Source organism: Pseudoliparis swirei, chromosome 12, assembly GCF_029220125.1.
Source record: "Pseudoliparis swirei isolate HS2019 ecotype Mariana Trench chromosome 12, NWPU_hadal_v1, whole genome shotgun sequence".
NCBI classification, from domain to species: domain Eukaryota; kingdom Metazoa; phylum Chordata; class Actinopteri; order Perciformes; family Liparidae; genus Pseudoliparis; species Pseudoliparis swirei.
In genome coordinates this window covers 1,926,973-1,939,121 of record NC_079399.1, presented here as the reverse complement: position 1 = coordinate 1,939,121, position 12,149 = coordinate 1,926,973, and the positions used below count along the sequence as shown (strand labels likewise).

The following is a 12,149-nucleotide window of genomic DNA, read 5'->3' as shown; positions in this document are numbered from 1 at the left end:
TTCTTCCTTCATCCTTCTCCCTTCTTCCTTCTTCTCTATTCCGATTTCCTTCTTCCTTCATCCTTCTTCCTTCTCCCTTCTCCCTTCTTCCTTCTCCCTTCTACCTTCATCCTTCTCCCTTCTCCCTTCCTTCTTCCTTCCTCCTTCCTTCTTCTCTATTCCTTTTTCCTTCTTCCTTCTTCCTTCTCCCTTCTTCCTTCATCCATCTTCCTTCTTCCTTCATCCTTCTCCCTTCTCCCTTCCTTCATCCTTCTCCCTTCTTCCTTCATCCTTCTCCCTTCTCCCTTCTCCCTTCCTCCTTCCTTCTTCCTTCATCCTTCTCCCTTCTTCCTTCATCCTTCTCCCTTCTTCCTTCATCCTTCTCCCTTCTCCCTTCCTCCTTCCTTCTTCCTTCATCCTTCTCCCTTCTTCCTTCTTCTCTATTCCGTTTTCCTTCTTCCTTCATCCTTCTTCCTTCTCCCTTCTTCCTTCATCCTTCTCCCTTCTTCCTTCTTCTCTATTCCGATTTCCTTCTTCCTTCATCCTTCTTCCTTCTCCCTTCTTCCTTCATCCTTCTCCCTTCATCCTTCATCCTTCTCCCTTCTCCCTTCCTTCTTCCTCCTTCCTTCTTCATTCTCCCTTCTTCCTTCCTCCTTCCTTCTTCCTTCCTCCTTCCTTCTTCCTTCTTCCTTCTTCTCTATTCCTTTTTCCTTCTTCCTTCTCCCTTCTTCCTTCATCCATCTTCCTTCTTCCTTGATCCTTCTTCCTTCATCCTTCTCCCTTCTCCCTTCTTCCTTCTCCCTTCTTCCTTCATCCTTCTCCCTTCTCCCTTCCTCCTTCCTTCTTCCTTCCTCCTTCCTTCTCCCTTCATCCATCTTCCTTCTCCCTTCTTCCTTCATCCATCTTCCTTCTTCCATCTTCTCTTTTCCTTTTTCCTTCTTCCTTCTCCCTTCTTCCTTCATCCATCTTCCTTCTTCCTTCTTCCCTATTCCTTCTCCCTTCTCCCTTCTTCATTCTTCCATCTTTCTTTTCCCTTCTTCCTTCTTCCTAGCTGAGAGCTGCTGGTCCTTCCAGCCTCCTCTGTGGTCTCCTTGGGTCTCTGAGTGATGAAGACGAGGATGAAGGACCTTTCATCGGGGATCAATACTCTCTCACGCGTCGTCTCCTCCCCTCCGATCAATCCCCCACAATCCTCTCTGGCCTCGGCAGAGTGCCGGAGCTGTGAGTGTGAAATGAGGCGGTAGTGCAGAGGAAGTGAGACGTCCACTTCAAACGGCAGCTGTACTGATGCCACTCTCAGCCCCCCTCCCCCTCCCCCTCCCCCAAGATGGGCGATGATGACAGAGCTGCTGTGAGCCAATCAGAGCCCAGTGTGGGTCGATATTTATTAAAGTATTAAATACTTATGGACCGACAGGAAGTGGGAACGCAGATTAAATGAAATGGAAATATGTTTCACGAAAAAAATCTAGTTTCTTTAGAGGGGATAGCGCCACCATGTGGCCGTACTCATAAAAGTGACCACATCAATACCTCAGAGTTCAGTCCACGTTTCACCTCGTTTCTCTCCACTGATTGGCTCACATCCACTTGACCTTGTGACCTTGTGACCTTGAGCGACAGTTCGCGAGTAGATATATTTATTTTTTGCGAGGTTAAGATTTGATTTGAGTCCATTTGTCTCCGCTGTTTGTTGTGGAAGCTCAGGAAGCTGCTGACTGGCATACCTGCAGTACTGGGCCCTGCAGCGGACCCCTCCGGCTTTTAGGGTTTAGGGTTTAGTGTGCAGCCCCCCCCCCCCCGGCTTTCCCTACTGATCTAATCCCATTACCAGCGAGGCGACGCTGTGCTGCTCAGTAACTGACCAGCTGTTCCGGTCAGGCCGCACGCCGCAAGAAGTGTCTTCAGTCACAGAGCCGCAAGGTCAAAGGTCTAAGGTCAAAGGTCAAATGACGAAAGAGAGAGCATTTAAAAAATGTTTTATATGTAATGTATTTTGTAAAATTGGAATTTCATTTAATGACGAAAAAAAAATCTATAGATTTGTTTTAACTGGGCAGTTTTTGGTGGGTTATGGAAATGTAAAATTTATTGGAAAATTATTGAAACATTATTTTAAAATTATTGGAAATGTAAAAGTTTCCATCACATAAAAACCTAATTAAAGACTAAAAAAGTTAAGCAAATTGTTTACACTACAAAATGTAAAGGTGCCGAACGCAATAAAATTATTTACAAATTATTTACAAAATATTGTTAAAAAATATTTAAGAAATATTGATAACATATTGGGAAAAGTATTTTTAAATGAGAAGTTCTTGGAAATTCTTGAAAAAATCGTAAATTCTTTGGGAATGTTCTTGAAAAAATCTTGAAAAAATCTTGGAAAATTCTTGGAAAACTATAAGTTGCCATCACTTAACGTTATTGAACATTGAAACACATTTACTGAGAGTTACAAATGTACACTTTATAGGTGCCGAATGCAAAAAGTATTTATTGAGTTCGGCAATTCTTCAAAAATTCTTCAAAAATTCTTCTTCAAGAAAAAAAGTCAGTTTCTATTTAACATTTAATTCCACCAAAAGGGAATACAACTATTATTATCACAACTTATTTATAACACACACTAAAAATACACTAAACATATTAAGATTGTTTATTTATTTAATGTATTAGCTTCTATAAAACGGAGTTAAAGGTTGTTATGCAGAATAAATATGATGAAAACCCCATGCAGCTCCTTCACGGACATGTGTGTTCATACGTTTCTCTTTCATAAAGCTCCTACTTTTTAAATCAAAGCTAATATTTGAAGTGTCACCTGAACCCCTCCAATCTATTTTTTTCTCCCCCGTGAACGAACAACAGGCGTCTTCCTTGAAAAGAATAAAGGTTAAGGTTGTTGGTTTTACAAACATTAAAACATCGACCTTATCAACAACAACAACAACAACGCCGGCGCCCACAACAAAGCAACAGGAGGTGAGCGGCGCCGCGCTGCATTAAATGTCACGCGTACATCTGCCTTCTTACAAATGAGTATTGATCGCTGGGCCCTGAACGCGCCGTTCCGCTCTCAGGGTTTTCAAGCTGTGTTGAGGGCGATAACGCTTTTGTTTCCCGCCGCCGCCGCCGCCGCCGCCGCCGCCACTTGTTTGTGTCTGTGTGTGAATCCCTCCACACGGACGTACAGTCTCGCTCTCCGGCTCGTTCCGACGGGCCTCCATCTGTTGTGTCTCTCCATGAAAAGCTCTATTATGATCCTCTGCTCTTTGTACAAATGGACGACTAAGCCGGCAGGGACCCCCCACCGCCCCCCCCCCTCATTCACCCCCCCCGACCCCCCCCCCCAACATGAGCCCTGGATTCCAAGGAGCTCGTCCTGCTCCGTATTACCCAGCGCCGGGTCGGAGCGCTTTCTTCATTTTAACGAGTTTTTAAAAGGCTCCATCTTTAGATTCGCTGCAGAACTGAAAGGCAGATGGCGGGGGGGAGGGGCCTGTGTTAACCCTACAGTGACTAGCTAATGTGATTCAAGTGGAACCACCTGGCGGAGGGGGGGGGGGGGGGGCTGTATCGTCAGCTGCCGCTGAAGGCCGGCGAGTGGGGAGGACCAGGTGCTGCTCGCCTCAGTGCACAGGACGCGGCTCGGGGCGAGGATTACAACTAAAGAAGCTGTTGCTGCTTGCTAGCACACTGGAGTCCATTTTCAGTCATAATGAAAGAAAAAGGGACTCGGGATGAAAGGAGGCCAGGAGAGCTGTTCTGATTGGTCCACGCGGCTCGAGGAGGAAATCTGAGGTGAGCCGTCCGGATGGTCCGGAGGGTTTGAGGGTCCAGAGGGTCCGGAGGTGGATCTGATAGGTGGAGCTGATGGGCTTTGAAGGTCTCGTTACCTAGTGGCCAAACAGTGTAATTACAACAGCCAGGTCCTCTTGGTGCTCGGGGTCGCGTCCCGTGAGCCGCCGGTGACCCCTCAGCCAGGAGCTGCAGTGAGTCACCGTGAATCTCATATTATTTGTCATTTAACTTAAAGCCGTTTGGTTCATGATTTATAATAAAGTCACTGAACTGATTTGTGAATTCTTCCGTTCTCGTGTTGTTTGAAGTAGTTTGGTGCTGCAGTATTTATATTGTTGTGCGTTTACTCGTCAGTTTGGACTTCAACAGCTCGGCCGCCACTGTGACATCATCACCCTGAGACATCCGTGCCAGGTAACCGTCCACAGGGCCGGGCTGAGCTGGTCTCCTGGGGGACCCCGGGCCGGGGGGGGGGGGGGGGGGGCTTTCTACTGACACAACAACATGTGAGTGTTTTAAAAGCATCGCAAAACCTTTCAGTTTAAGAAAAAGAGTTTTGTCGTCTTACTCCTGTAATAATACGAGTGTACAGTCAGTGTTAAGTCGGAGTTTATTAATCTGCTATGAATGTCTTGGGTTCATTCGCAAGTTAACAGTGATTTAAATATTACAAAGGTTACAAAAATGTTCAGTTAACAATGAAATCAAATTTTTTACTTTATAATTAACTTCTGCTTCGTCAACTAATCATTTCAGCGTAGAACATCACAGAAGGTCATAGAAGGTCATATAAGGTAACAAAAGGTCACAGGTGGTCATAGGTCATAGAAGGTCGACATTTTTCAATATAAAAATTATGAAATTTATAATCATAAGAATGAATTGTGGAAAATGTATAAAGGTAATAAACTAAATAACCATAAAAAAACTATCAGCGGCTCTGATAGGTTGTAATTAGTGTATCAGGCTCGTAGTTGTGACGCTGTGAGAAGTAGCGTTAGCCGCTAAGTGAGCCGTAACGTTAGCTGCTAGGTGAGCCGTAACATTAGCCGCTAGGTGAGCCATAACGTTAGCCGCTAAGTGAGCCGTAACGTTAGCCGCTAAGTGAGCCGTAACGTTAGCCGCTAGGTGAGCCGTAACGTTAGCCGCTAAGTGAGCCGTAACGTTAGCTGCTAGGTGAGCCGTAACGTTAGCCGCTAGGTGAGCCGTAACATTAGCCGCTAAGTGAGCCGTAACATTAGCCGCTAAGTGAGCCGTAACGTTAGCCGCTAAGTGAGCCGTAACGTTAGCCGCTAAGTGAGCCGTAACATTAGCCGCTAGGTGAGCCGTAACGTTAGCCGCTAGGTGAGCCGTAACATTAGCCGCTAAGTGAGCCGTAACATTAGCCGCTAAGTGAGCCGTAACGTTAGCCGCTAGGTGAGCCGTAACGTTAGCCGCTAAGTGAGCCGTATTTGCATTTCCAGCTCATTGGGCTCTCGAGTCGCTCTTTTAGGAATTTTAATTTGCAAAAGTTCTCAGGGAGTCGCCCCCTGGTGGTCAGTGGAGAGAATGCAGGTTTTAAAACTCTTCACTCCTGGAGAGCTCCACTTTGCCGCGACATGAAACTGTTCCTCTTCTCCGTGGACGTCGCTCTCCAGAGAACTTCACAAGTGAAACGAGGGATTCGTTTCCTTGGGCGTCGCACATGAAAGCATTTAGTCAGAGAGAGCGGCCACGTTTAAATTAAACATGACAAAGAGGGAGGACGTCATTGGAGCTGAACTGTGAGTCCTCTTCATCTTCATCAGTTTGCAAAGGGATGGAAACACTCCCTCCGCCCGGCTGCCTCTGAGCTTCCCTCCGACGCCCTCGGGAGAACAAAGGGCTCGGCGCTAATGCAGCGCGAACCAACCGGCTGCTCTCTGCGGCGAGCGAGGTGCCAAGACGCGCCGCCGGGGAATCGACCTCCCGGCCTCATGCAGAGTGAGTCATCGGCCGCCGCACACCGAGTCCTTCAGCCCGTTGGTTAATTTACCCGCTGGATGTGTCAACAACACAAATAAGAAAAGGGTTTAAGGGATCGACCTAAAGGGGGGGGGGCTCACCAAACACCGACAGCCATCAGGTGGCCCGCCCCGGGTGTCTTGTCGTTGTTTTGTTGCTGTTATTTATGTACAGGAGATGAGATGAGAGGGGGGGGGGTTGCCAGGCAGTGATTTGGCACCGACGCGTCCAGCGGAGCGCCGGGTCCAGCCAGAGAGGGGGAGGGGGGGGGGCCATCTGTGGGGACAGACGTGGTAGACGGGCCCCCCCCCCCCGGCTGCCTGGTTCTGTTCGGGCACCGCACCAAAAGAACAGGAGGTTCCTCAAATGTCCACTAGGGGCGCCAGAGGAGAGCCGGTGGAGGTTTCCCCGTCGGCCTCCTTTGATTCCGGCCGCCCGCCTTTTATTTATTTTGTGCTGCAGCTGAAGAACAGGAGTTATCTCACCTGGGAGGAGGAGCGAGGAAGAGTCCGTCCTCATTAACAGAAGTTGTAAATGTTTATACATATATTTAAAAAATAAAAGATTGATGAGCAACTTTGATCACATAGATGAAATAATACAAAAACACGTACATGTAACCGGTTCTCATTTCTTCTTTTTTATGATTTATGGCCTTTTAACTGTGTTATTCTGCTCGTTTCCACAGCGTTGAAGCTCCTCCCCCTTTCAGTCAAAACCAGCGACCCGTCCCATGATGCAATGCGGCGTGCATAAAAAAAAGGAAAACAGCAGAGCGATGCAAGACCTGTAACTCCAGCAGGATGCTGATGTAGAGTGAGAGAATGTCCCCGAGGTTCAATTACCGAGCCGCCACAGGTCCTCCTGGCCTTCATCAGAGGAGCAGCGTGCCTCCTCCTCCTCCTCCTCCTCCGGGGCAGGAGGAGGAGGAGGAGGAGGTGCGTCTGCATTGTCCCGAACCCTCGGGGGAGTAGCTTCCCTCTAATGATCAGAGGAGAGGAGGCGCTGCTCTGTGCTGTTATGTGGAGGAAGAGGAGGAGGAGGAGGAGGAGGAGGAGGAGGTGGAGGTGGAGGAGGAGGAGGAGGACTGAGTCGACTTTCTGCATCCATTCCGTTATGACTGAAAATTATAAATGTTCATAATAGAAGAAATATTAAATGACATTCCTGACTGGATTCATCGGTTTATAAGTTTATATGATTTCAATATTTACATATATTGATATTATGGGATGGCCATATGGAGAATATCATATATCATGAGATAGATTTAAATAATACTAGCTTCTAGGAGGAGATACATGTGCATATATATATGTATATATACATATATATGTACATATATATATGTATATATTTATATACACATATATATACATATATATATGTACATACAAATATATACATATATGTATATGTATATATACACATATATATAGGCATATATATACATATATCATATATATGTGTATATATATACATATATATATTTATATATATATATAACCCTAACCCTGCCCTTCTTTGTTCTCCTCGGAGGACCCCGCTTTTTTCCCAACCTAACCCCACCCAACCCCCACCCCGACCCCTAACCCTAACCCCACCCCACCCATAACCCTAACCCCAGTGGTGGCCGTCAGGGCCAGCAAGGCCTTCTCTGCTGGCCTAAACATCATCAGAATATATATATATTTTTTTAATAAATGTTCCCACAAATATGTATTCAATGATTCCCCAGAGTAAGAGTTATTCTCTTAATTTCATAGCGTTCCTCTTGGTTGCGCTGCTGCCAGCCCCAGGTTGAGATTTGGAGGGCTGGTCTTTATGTTAGATCTTTTATCCAATCATATTCAGCCATCGTGTGTTGCCAGGGGGCTAAAATCTGCCCTTAGGCCTTCAGAATCAACATTGCGAGCGCTGGTAGCTTAAAGTGAATGGGAATGAAAATGTTATGTCAACCAATCAGCTTTAGAGTTGGCTCCTCTAGGCCTTCTAGAAGGCCCCGGAACCGGCACAGGAGCAGCTAGCAGGCGTAGTGCGTGAACGTCTTTTGATTGGATTACCAATATTGAGAAGCGGGGCCTATGGGCAGGTAAATGCAGAACCTCAGAACTAGGAAAGTGAATTTGATAAACGAATTAATTTGCGTACGACTAAGCTGTTTGTTCAACCCACAATGGCGGAAGGAGGAGAAGATATCGATTTGGTGGAGGATATAATTATAAGGCCATTCTCAAGACGAACTTTAAGACCGACGCCGACGCTACAAAGCCCGTCACAGGCGGGGAAGGGGCTCGCTCGCCACTTTCAAAGTTCCAACTACGAGCGCTACCGATGGCTCAGGCTCCGAGAAGCTCTGCACACCGGTAGGGCTGCAACAACGAATCGATAAAATCGATAAAAATCGATTATTAAAATAGTTGGCATTATCGATTCGTTGTGTCGCGCGAAGAGAGAGAGAGGAGAGACGGAACGATGCGTTGTGAGAGCCAATCAGCGCTGAGCTGCTCCTCTGTTGATGAATCTAATTGGCTGCTGCTGCTCACGTGGCGCTGGATGCGGAAGTCATTCACATCGTCGGAGACATTCACGGAGCTAAGTGCTAAGTTAGTATCGCTACACCGTGCAGCGTGACAGCAGCAGATGTAGCGGACTAACATTCAAGCTAACCTAACTTCCCAAACGCTGTGGACATCTGAACGCTGATTGGCCGAGACGCGACACGTCCCATCAAAGATGTTCTATTGCGAAGAGCACCACTTCACATTTTTTCCGCGTCTCACTGCAATCTCAACGGCAGCGGGCCAGGTGAATAAAATAATAAATCGGAACGCGTCTCTGGTATTGTTCAGGGGGCCACATGGGGACCACTGCTCAGGAGAGGAGAGCTGTCAGTCTGTTTGTGACGGTTCATCACCATGGTGACCAGTGGGTCTCCAGGACCTTTCCATGACTTTAAACCACATTTACATGATTAAACATTTTGTGAAAACTTTCTATAAGTGAGAAGATGTAGAATCTAAAATAACAATGAGAATTCCAAAGCATACCGTATATATACCGTGTAAATTAACATTTGAATAAAACAAATTTGCATTACTTTTCCAAATATTTTGGGATTTTATTTTTTTCAATTACTTTTCTAGGCCTGCTAATAGCCATTTAAAAATTCCATGACTTTTCCAGGTTTTCCATGACCGTACGGACCCCGTTTTGAATAAAGGGTTGAAAATTAAAGTGTTTTTGTTTTTTTATCCGATTAATCGATTAATTGATAGAATAATCAACCGATTAATCGATTATCAAAATAATCGTTAGTTGCAGCCCTACGTGACACCGGACTGCTGGGAATGCCTATTATTTGCTAGTGATGGATTTGGTGTTTGGAGCCACACTGGCTTTGCAACGTGAGTTGTCTAACCAAGGCAGCAACGAGACACCAAAGTACGGCTCGGCACCTACAAGCATCGGTGCTTTGAAACCTTCTGGGGACACGGAGCGGATCCACAGATCAACGAACACGCGGCAACGCGGCAACGGAGCTGCACAACGAACAGGTGAAGAACAAGAGGGACATATTGAAAAGACTCATTATTGTGTCATGTGTTTAAACAGGAACTGTCATCTTCATCATCCTGGTGAAGCTGCTCTGGTGACAAGGCGCTGTTTAGTGAACACACTGTAAACAAAGTTGGACTTAAAGCTCAAAGTTTGTGGACCAGAAATGGATAGAAGAAGAATATTAACATAACTCTGTTGCACTCGACTATGTTCTTGCCTATTAGTTGAACTGGACTGTATTGGACTCTTCCCCTGCAATTCTCTGAATAAAAATGTCAATTTCAAGGTGACGCAACGCCTGGTTCTCCTGCGTCTCTGTCTACCTGTATCGTGTCTAGAGCCATGGCGTCATAATGATGTAATGAGAGGTGGATTAATTCAGGTGGGACTGTGTAGGACCTCACTGAAGGCCCGGGCCCATGGCCCACGCCACTGCCTAACCCTAACCCCACCCCCAGGTCTACGTGACCTCACCAAGGTCTCTTTCAGAGATTCGGCTGCGAGGAGGGTCCCCTGGCCCCGCCCCATTCCAGACAAACACACACACACATCTCGACACACACACATCTACACACACACATCTCGACACACACACATCTACACACACACACACATCTACACACACACACATCTACACACACACACACACTTTCATTCCACCAAACAGATAAATACCAACTCAATAACTTATTAGTAATGTTATATGAATAGCATCACATTATAATCATTCGTTTACATAATCATGGTCCTGATGTGACCTCTGGTGACCTCTAGTGACCTCGAGTGACCTTTCCTCAGCTGTTTTGGGTCTCACACCTTTTGCAGCCAGAACCTGAACCGAGGCCAAGACCGGATCACATGCTGCTCCACCTGCTGTGGACCCGCCACTAACTAACTAACTATATATATATATATATATTTATTTATTTATTTATTTAGAGATTCTCTTTGTGTTGACGATCAACCGAATGTTAAATCAATACGAGTTTCTGTCAGATTCCTTTGAAGAGAACGTACACAGAGAGAGAGGGTGAGAGAGAGAGAGAGGGAGAGAGAGAGAGGGAGATTTTTTTTTGATTTTTGAAAAACACTTTATTTACATTTCTTTAACCATTACGTTTCTTTAAAAATGAAGTGTTTTAAAAAATCGGGTCGTTTAAAATAAAAACAAACAAACAAAACAAAATATTTAAAAAACAGAAACACATGCTTTACCTAATAAAAAGCGGTGCAAACACCAGCTCCTCCTCCACCACAGAACAAACAATACCTTTAAAACACCAGCGTTGTTTAAAAGCATCCAGGTCTCCAATGTGTTTATAAAATCTGAACTCCAGCCAGAGTCTGGCTCTGATGTTGCAGAGCCACACTGCCCTGGCTTCCTGCCCCTCTCTGTTTTCCACCCGGGACTTCCTTGTTAAATAAATGGCCATTTTGGCTTCGCCGGATAAAAAATTAAGGAGCTGCCACTTTTCTTTTTCCGTTTTTTTGTAGGCAGCTCCCATGATAAAAACCTTCTCTGTAAAAGCCACATTAAAAAGACTAAAAACCAATGTTAAAAGAGTGAAGAAACTCAAAAGTCTCTTACACTCGTTAAAAACATGGTAAATAGTCTCCCGGAGGTCACAGAAGGGCAGTGGTGTATAGTAACGAAGTAGAAGTACTTCGCTACTTTACTTAAGTAGTTTTTTTGGGTATCTGTACTTTATTTTACTACTTATATTTCTGTTTACTTTTACTTTTACTTCACTACATTTTGCAATGAAAACTTGTACTTTTACTACGATACATTTCCCCTGAAACAGTATCGTTACTCGTTACTACGGAAAAAAATAACCATGAGAAACATCGGGGACTGTTGTGGAACACGCCGCAGCGCACCTGAACGCAGCACATCGGGGACTGTTGTGGAACACACCGCAGCGCACCTGAACGCAGCACATCGGGGACTGTTGTGGAACACACCGCAGCGCACCTGAACGCAGCACGAGCACCAGGTTGGGGGTCAGTGGTCCTTGCCGCGTTCTTTCTATTCCCAGTGATGCCCAGGATGTTAGCGAGCGAGCGGCTACAGATACGACTCATTTCATGTGGAGCAGCAATGGAAGCTACTCGAAGAACCACGGTGACCAAGATCAACGTCCGTGGCCATATTTGGGCGAACTCTTTTCTTTTGTCGGACTGAAAGTTTCTTCCTCCCGGATGAAGTGCCTCTCATGCTGACCGAAAGCTACGGAGATATTGGCCTTCAACAACTCACCAACCTCAGGAAACACATTGAGGTAAATTAAGATTAACCCCATGAGCCGCAACGTAAATGTTTAGTCATCATAAACCTGTTAAGATATCTAGCAGTGTTGTCCTCAGGATTGGAGTAAGTTATATCTTTGGCAGGAGGGGGGGAGGCAGGTGTCTGATTGTCCTCCGCATGTTGTACGTTAGGCTAACGTTCGCTAGCTATCGTCAATTAAATGAGACAATTAGCGTGAGTGGAGCAGACGGATCTCTAGCGAGTTAATGAGCTGAAGAAGTGTTGACAGTTGTGAGAATTTGTTGATTTGAGTCGTCTTAGCTATAATATAATGCTAATCATTACAGCATTATTATTATTATTATTTGTATTAATATTATAAGAGTGACGGTCCAGTAATGGCGACGATATTGATTTGGGACTGTTGTGTTTAACTACAGAGATACAAGTACATATTCACAAATCAACTCTGGATGCACGGACAGTGCATGAAACTAAATGTATAAACCTCAAATTAAAACAAACTATTTTGTACAAAACTGTTGGTTGGGGTCATGACATGTTAGGAAGT

The 12,149-nt window shown here is 45.4% G+C and overlaps 1 long non-coding RNA gene across 1 annotated transcript; it reads left to right on the top strand.

Moving 5' to 3' along the window:
• The first annotated feature begins 3,635 nt into the window (after positions 1–3,635).
• On the top strand, positions 3,636–6,759 carry LOC130202217 (uncharacterized). Its single transcript, XR_008833310.1, has 4 exons — positions 3,636–3,783; positions 4,138–4,197; positions 5,571–5,745; positions 6,455–6,759. It is a non-coding gene; the product is annotated as an uncharacterized LOC130202217 (long non-coding RNA).
• The last annotated feature ends 5,390 nt before the right edge of the window (positions 6,760–12,149 follow it).